Genomic DNA, 8,641 nt, shown 5'->3' with positions numbered 1-8,641 from the left:
TCAAGTATACAGATAACAGCTCCAATCATAAATCCTTTAGGTTTGCAGTGTCAATCTTTTCAGTGTCTTTGGCTCTATACTGGATGAAAAGAAAATACCAAACATCAAAAACAAGTGAGCATCAGTAGGCTAGTACATCAGTACATCAGGCTCAATTATCACAGACTGTGAAGAAAATACTGGAGGTGTGCCTGCACTGAAATACCATAGTTGTAATTGAAGTTCTGGAGGCAAGTGGATCAGCAGGTGGAGCAGCCTCAAGAAGCAATGCCCCACTTTATGAACATATCAAACAGCAGAAGGAGAAAAAGTTTGAATAGTCAGTATTTGGATTACCCTTGCGAACATTGTTACTCTGTCATCGTAGGAATATATGTTGGCTGTCTCTACTCCATTCCAAAATGTAATTTGCAGCAATGACTGTGTAGCAACTTTCTAGCCCCTATTGGTCAACCAAGACTCTGCAATTTTACATCCTGATGCCATAGCAAGATCAATGGACTAAATAGACACCATCTCTCGAGAGTGAACTCAGCTTAATTGATATACAGCATTTTAGAACAATCCAACTGTTTGAGGCAGAATTTCGCATCTCTTGACACATTTTGCTAATTTATGCAGGAAACATTTCAATCATGTGTAAAAAGCCAAGGGCCTTAAATTTTCCTAATTTTGGGTGAGTATTTACTCTATTAACCAGGTTTTGAATTTTCAGCTTTTACTGCTGCATCCATGCATGCAATTTCTATGATGAAGTGAATTGCTGGTTAAAGTATAGTTCCATTATATCTTTCAAAAATGTTTCTTTCATCCTGAAACCCCGACGAAGTAAATGTATGATACCACCAAGAGTGAGCTATCCATCCATCTTCTTCCGCTCATCCTGCACTCATAGGGCAAGAAGCAGGGTACATCCTAGACTAGTCCCCAGTCAATCGCAGGGCCAAATATATAGACAAACAACCATTCTCTCACCCATTCATTCAGGGCCATTTTTTCCCCATTAATCTGCATGTTTTTGGACTGTAAGAGTGAGCTAGCAAAATTATATTCTTTACTACTCATTAATGTGAAATTATTAAGTTGGGGATGATATTATGTAATGAAGACTTAGTGATAACGGGGTGAGACTGGTCTGTTATAAAAAAGAAAGGTTCAACTTTTTTAGGACAACACAGGAAAGATGCTGAAGCATTGCATCAGCACAGTGACTCTTCTTCTCTTATCTCATCCAGCACATTTCCTGTTGAGAGTATAAAGCTATTTTCCTCCCAGGGAGCAGCCAGAGTGGCTGCATTTGCTGGTGGTACAAGAACATTTATTACATAATAGTATTATCAGGACATCCGGTTGTCATAGTTGCAGAAGCAGCAGTTTCACGAACAGAACTATGATTAAAAAAAAACTTTTATTTTCAGAAAGCTGATTGGATAGATTTAGAATATGTTTCATTATTTATACAATTCAATAGTGTTTTTAAATTCTTTGTAGAGCAAGTGTCTCATGTAAAGGCATTACAGGACAACAATGCATTTATCACTGCAGGATTTCGTTTTCTCTAAGGTTTTTGTAGAGTTACAATTCATCGCACAGAAAGAAAATAAAAGGGATGACAAATGTGTTGTAACTATTAACACAAATCCAAAATCCAGGATTCTCAATATGGGGCATGGGGACCTGCAGGGGCCTTTAAGGGTCTTCCTGAAGGGCATTTGAAAATAAGTAATAATAATAATAAGTGAACACACATCTAGTGTCATTTATAGGCTGTATGAATAGAAATGGCAAGTGAGAACTTATGAAGAGATTCAGATGTGACCTTTGAGGCATTAATACTTGACCATCTCCATGGTATTGTGCGGCGGACATGAAAGGGTAAAAGGTGTGGCTTCTTACCCCATGGGACTAAGGCATGGTTAAGCCGGGTATATTTGGCGTTCTTGGATGTTCAAGTTCTATTTGTTGTTTGTTGGTGTTTCAAATTAAAGCACAAAACTCCTCCACGCCTCTGCTATTATTTAATCGCTGAAACACCACAATAGTACTTTTTACTTCTATTCTGCTACTTTTCAAACAATAATAACACACTGTTACTCCACATCGTTTATTAAGCTTTGATTGTATTTCAGACTGGAATTCAAAGTAAAATATCATATTTCAATGTTTTGTATATAAACAAAACATTGCAATATGATATTTTACTTTGAATTCCAGTTTTGTTTATGTACATTGCTGTGCTAAGTGCTATGCACATTTAAAGGACATATTTGTAAGATGAAGTAGGATTTAAGGTGATAAAACATTCACACCACAACATGAAATACCCTAATATGTATATCTATTAATAGAAGCACCCAGTTTGATAAGCTACTATTAAAAAGTATTTTACTTTGAATATTCAAATAGATTTCACTTCTATATTATACTTCTACCACTGTATTTTTTTAATGCAAGAATTTCAATTGCTAGAGAGATCTTTCACATCACTATTTCTAAATTTAATTAACAAATTGATATGAATGTTTGGTCAACCAGAGACTCAGGTGTCCTTTTAATCGACTGCGGGTTGCTAATGTTGCACTTAATTTTCCTTCACCTTGAATTTAAAATTGAAGCTTTGTCTTTGGATGATCTTAAATCATAAAAAATACCAAATGACAGATGGGGGGGTGACATTGCATCTTCAATCAGACCATCTACTGGAATTTGATAGCCAGAGTTGAAGGAGCTGCTCGACAGTGAACTCCTGACTGCAGCACACTGAATCAGTTGTCCAGTATTTAGTCTGCTCCTTTTGATCAGTAATGACTTGCACTTGCACACAGCTTAAGACCATGGAGACCACAATTGTTCAAAGGGGTTGTATCCTGTTAGTGATAACACTTTACTGGATAAGCTTGGATGAAAGGAAGTGTGGAAACCTTTGCACATGTTTGTAACAATGACCATTTAACTAGACTGTAGTATACCAAACAATGGGCCCTGGTTTATGTAATTTCTGCAAAAACTGCAGAATAAAAATATGTGTAAGTGTTGCTTCACAATGCGAAGTAGATGTAATCGGTATCTACTGTCAGCATAAATGTCTGGAATTTCGTCCCATTTCAAAGCTTCATGCGAAACCTTGTACAATAGCACATATTGATACTCAGGATTAAACATTTAATGTAAAAAAACAATCTTTCCAACCAACGTTATATGATATATAATGCATGGCTTCATGCCTGGAAACAGTACTACAATATCTGCAGTATTTACTTTGAGAATGCTGATAGAGAAGTACAGAGAAGGTCAGAGGGAGCTGCATTGCATTTTGTAGACCTAGAAAAAGCATATGACAGGGTGCCAAGAGAGGAACTCTGGTATTGTATGAGAAAGTCTGGAGTGATAGAAAAGTATGCCAGACTGGTGCAGGACATGTATGCTAACTGTTACAGTGGTGAAGTGTGCTGTAGGTGTAACAGAGAAGTTCAAGGTGGAGGTGGGACTTCATTAGGGATCAGCTCTGAGCCCCTTCTTGTTTGCAGTGGTGATGGACAAGCTGACAGATGAAGTTAGACAGGAATTTCTATGGACTATGATGTTTGCAAATGACATTGTGATCTGTAGAGAGAGCAGAGAACAGGTTGAGGAAAATCTAGAGAGGTGGAGGTGTTCTCTGGAAAGGAGAGGAATGAAGGTTAGTTGCAGCAAGCCAGAATATTTGTGTATGAATGAGAGGAACCCTCGTGGAACGGTGTGCCTACAGGGAGTGGAGATCAAGAAGTTGGAGGATTTCAAGTATTTCGGGTCACCATCCAGAGCGACAGAGAGTTTGGAAAAGAGGTAAAGAAACAAGTTCAAGCAGGATAGGATGGGTGGAGAAAAGTGTCAGGGATACTATGCAATAGAAGACTATCAGTCAGAATGAAAGGGAAGGTGTACAAGACAGTGCTGAGACCAGTAATGCTGTATGGTTTAGAAACAAGGACGCAGAGCTGGAGGTCGCAGAGAGGAATTTGTTGAGGTTCTTTTTGAGGGTGATCAGGATGGATAGGATCAGGAATGAGTCAATCAGAGGAACAGCACATGTTGGATGTTTTGGAGAGGTCAGAGAAGCCAGACTGAGATGGTTCGGTCATGTACAGAGCAGAGGTAGAGAATATATTGGTAGACGGTTAGTGAAGTTGGAAGTGCCAGGCAGGAGGTCTAGAGGAAGACCAAAGAGAAGTTTTATGGCTGTAGTGAGAGAGGATATTAAGTTAGTTTATGTGAGGGAAGAGGATACAGAGAATAGGGTTGGATAGAGAAGGTTGATTCACAGTGGCAACCCCTGAAGGGAAAAGCCAAAGGGTAAAAAGGAAGAATGTAAGGTTATTGTCTTGGACTTCCGACTTATATGTTTCAATACTTGTTGACTACTGTTCAAACAATGTATTCATTTATTGAGAATGTAGATGATTTGATTGAAGTCGTGCAGACATTCCCTCTATTACCTGAGATCCTGCAGGCACTGGTAATTTAGTGATGAGCTTCTCTGGGGCCATGATGTCACTAGCTTTACAGCCTCTGAACAGCACACTCAACAGGTATTTATGATACTATACAATATATAAGAAAAGAATTTCATAATGACACACACACATGAAGACACATAGAGACACACATGTGAGAACTGCTTTTTGTTTTCTATGTTTTTTAGCTTAGTATTACGGGATTTTTTTTAACTTGTCCCCCTTTACAACTTCCCCATCTCCTGCAGCAGACATTTTTCAATAAGCTAACCATAACAGAGACTTTGTTAGCCGGCCAAGCTGACGCAGCCAACGCAACTAACGCAACCAGCGTTATCAGCTCACCCCGTAGCTGCTCCAGCTGTTCCACAATTCTAAGCTGTTCAATTCTTGGTTCCTGCGGACCCAAACCGGAAGAGATTCTGCACGCCCCAGGCCAGGATTCCCCAAACTTCCCACTCCTCAAGCCCCCCCTTAAGAAAATAAGGAACAGAAGGGGAAAGAAAAAGGTCGGCATCAGAGCCCTCAGATGGGAGAGAGGGTCAGGCTTTGCAACTCAGACATAGAGCTCCTCGCGGTCTCCCTGCACCCCTTCTGTCTCCCCACAACTTTTCCTGATCCTGGTTTACATCCACCCCAAAGCCAATGCAGCCTCAGAGCATATCAAATCCACACTTGACAGATTTGAGCAGATCTCCCCTGATCCTCGCAAACTCATCATGGGGGGATTTCAATCACTGCTCACCAGAAAAAGCACTCAAAGGATTCCAGCAGTATGTCAACTGTAAAACATGTCTGGGGAATACACTTGACTGGTGCAAAGCCTCCTGCCTGAAGCTTAATTTGAGCAAGACTAAGGACATGATCATCACTTCTCCATTAGGAAGAGGCAACTGGCAGAGGCACTCACCACCACCATACAGGGGGAGCCAGTAGAAACAGTGAAGGCGTTACAGATAGCCAGGCACTGTCTTCAACAACCTCCTGAAGTTCTCCTCTAACACTGACGAGACCAGGAAATATCACCAAGGGCAGTACCTGCTCAGGAAGTCGAGGTTAGCAGCACAATCTTAACCACATTCTATAGCGCCTTCATTGAGAATGTAATGACCTTCTCCTTCTCCTGCTGGTTCCACTCCATCACCCAACACGACAGGAATTGCCTGGAACGCACCACCTTGGTCTGCTCCAAAATAATTGGCCAAACCCTTGGACCTTTCTCCTGGATCAATGACAGTCAAATATTAAAAACAGTCAAAAACATCCTTGCAGATCAGTCCCACATCTTACGCCTGGCTTTTGAGTGGCTCCCCTCTGGTCACAGACTCTGCTGCTCCGCCTGCAAAACACAGAGGAGAAGGGCAACCTTCGTCCCCAGAGCTGTCCAACTCCTCAATTCCAAGCAGGCTTGCAAACCCCTCATCACCACGCTAACACCCCGTTGGGTGAAATTAATACTGCGCATGATATATTTATCATATAAATGGAGAGTGAGTGCTAGTACAATTTGCACAATTTTGTACAGTAAATAATATATGCGTGTGTGTGTGTGTGTTTGTGTGTGTATGTGTGTGTATAAATGTATAATTCTCATTATATTCTTGATCACAATTTTGATGCTGCTTCCCCATCATGTTCCCCCCCCCCCATTGTCTCTCGGTGACAAATAAAGTTTTTCTGATTCTGATTCTGATCGTAACAGTTTCCATGTCAAAACATTGCAGGGATTTCCATTTATTATAGACTACTAAACTTTGACACTAAGCATGAAATGTGATTTGGCATTTTGTTGCACTGAAACAGAAAAATACTGGTTCCTCACAAGGTCAGTATTTCCAGACATAAAGGCAATCAGATAGGCACCTTTCAAGTTTGTCCAAGTTCATGATTGATATAAATCAGACAGTTTGTCTGTTCTTTAACCCTTTCAAGTCTTATGTTGACCATTTTTTGTACATTTGATTCAAAATACCACATAAAACTGTCAATCCTGCCAAGCTTGTGTGCACCACTTGGATTATTTTTTTATCCAAGTGGTGGAATCAAAACTGTGTGAGCTTTGCAAAATTGTTCCTTTGTTACAATGTCCTGCCTACTTACTGTCTTCAAATGTCTTATCAGTTAATCATTCTCTCAGAGCACCTCATGGTTTATCACCTGTTGTCCATTATGCCATTGTTCCATTTGTATTTCGGTTCCATGATTTCTATCCTGTCTTTTCCAGTTTCTGTGTTTAGTTTCCGCTTCTGCTCTTCAGCATTTCAATCGGTTTTACCAGCTAGTCCCTCTGCTTGACTAAACCTCCATTAATTTTATTTCTTAATGCTGCTGAAATTTGATTTTTATTTTTTTTAACCACCAGCAGGAGGTATGTAGTTGATGTTGTGTTGCTGCTGACAATCCACCTTGCCCTCTAAGTCACCTCAAGCTACAAGGCCAGTCAAGACAAATTTGTCACACAGGGCAGTTTTTCAGTGCTGCCAAGAAGAACCTCCCCTGCAAGAGGTTTTTTTTTTTTTCCTGAAAAAGGCCCTTCAGTGGGGGATCAAGTAGTGTGAACAGACATAGTTGTACTGATTGTCCTACAATGTACATTGTTTAGAAAAATAGCTTATGTCATTAAAAGTAAAGGGATTAGTAATAAAAACTATTATGGAGACACTCCTTTATCCTGAGATTCAAGCATGTGTTTTGGATGCATTTTAACATCCTTTATTTCTATTTATTTTAATTTTTTTTTAAATTGAGGATAAATGGAACCTAAATAGGTATAAAACCCACACACAATTCCTTAACATTTACCGTGTTCGGTGCTTTGGAAAAAAAAGTTCTTTGGACATGTGCTATTGACCTCTAGGCCAGGTCACCTGGGTGAAAGAAATCCTGATCTTAATGCATTTTTTATATGGTTAAATAAAGGTTGATAAAAAAAATAGATAAATAAAGATGAAGTGAACAAACTTTTCCCCGAAAACACAATGCCACAATTTTTTTATCTGACTGAATCTATAGATAGATAGATGGATAGATGGATGGATGGATGGATGGATGGATGGATGGATGGATAGATGGATAGATGGATAGATGGATAGATAGATAAGAATAGATAAGAATAGATATATTCTTAACATATATCTTTACCTTTTTGGCCTTCCATAAGGAATAATGCGAAATATCTGATGTAATCCCACTTCCCTAAAAAAGATATTTCCTTTCGTAAAAGCAAGTGTTTCTGTTTTGGAACCAAGGGGAAATGATGGGCAAAATATTGGGGGTGAACAAAGGATAATTACATAGAGAACTTTATGACAAGCTACAGCGGCAGTACGAGCTCCAGTAGTTTTCGAAATGTCACCTTTAGTCACTTTTAGTCCTCTAATTTTAGTATTAGTCTGGCAGGAGCAGTGGCAGTTATCAGTTCAACTAACAGTGGCTGGGGAAATACTGAGTACTACAATTATGCGGAGTAATATTCTGTGTTGGGCCTGGATTTAGTGTCCTAGCTCCGCCTCTCTATGGTCACATTTTCAGCTCCCGTCCTCAGTCTTCACATGGCCCAGAATCTTTAATGACTGTCTGCTAACACCCGTGTGTGTGTGTGTGTGTGTGTGTGTGTGTGTGTTTCACTGCGGGCCTTTACATGTGACTTCAAATATATTTCAACACAGTTATGTAACTCTTATCCCTCTATCCCTCCCTCCCTTCCTCCCTTCGTCTCTCTCTCTCTCTCCCTCCCTCTCTTTCTCTCTCTGAGGAGAAGTAAATGTACAGGAATAACATGATCCTTATAAAGTGAAGTGGCATAATTTAGGGTTTTGCCTTGAATGTACTTGTTTCTTGTCAGCAGCTTAGCATCCAAGTGACTGTTTTATGTTTTTCTGAGAGAAGCAGATAGAGTTCTTTTTGGAAAATGGGGGCAATGGTCAGTGGTGGCTAACTTCAAGGACACTGCTACATTTACAAAGTTAACAAAGAACGTGTCAGACATTTATTAAAGAGGCAATTATAATTTTGTCCAGACTGCATTTTCGTGCATCTTTTAGGTTACAAGGCAGCTGCATATTTATAAAGACAGAATATCTATGACCAAAACCCAATGAATTTATGTTCTTTGCACCAATTCCAGATGTACATTTGTAACACAGGAA

The sequence above is a fragment of the Fistularia commersonii genome, chromosome 3 (assembly GCF_037954325.1).
Source record: "Fistularia commersonii isolate RoL2024-O1a breed Wild chromosome 3, RoL_Fcom_v1.0, whole genome shotgun sequence".
Taxonomy (NCBI): Eukaryota; Metazoa; Chordata; class Actinopteri; order Syngnathiformes; family Fistulariidae; genus Fistularia; species Fistularia commersonii.
Note: the sequence above shows the minus strand (reverse complement) of the source record.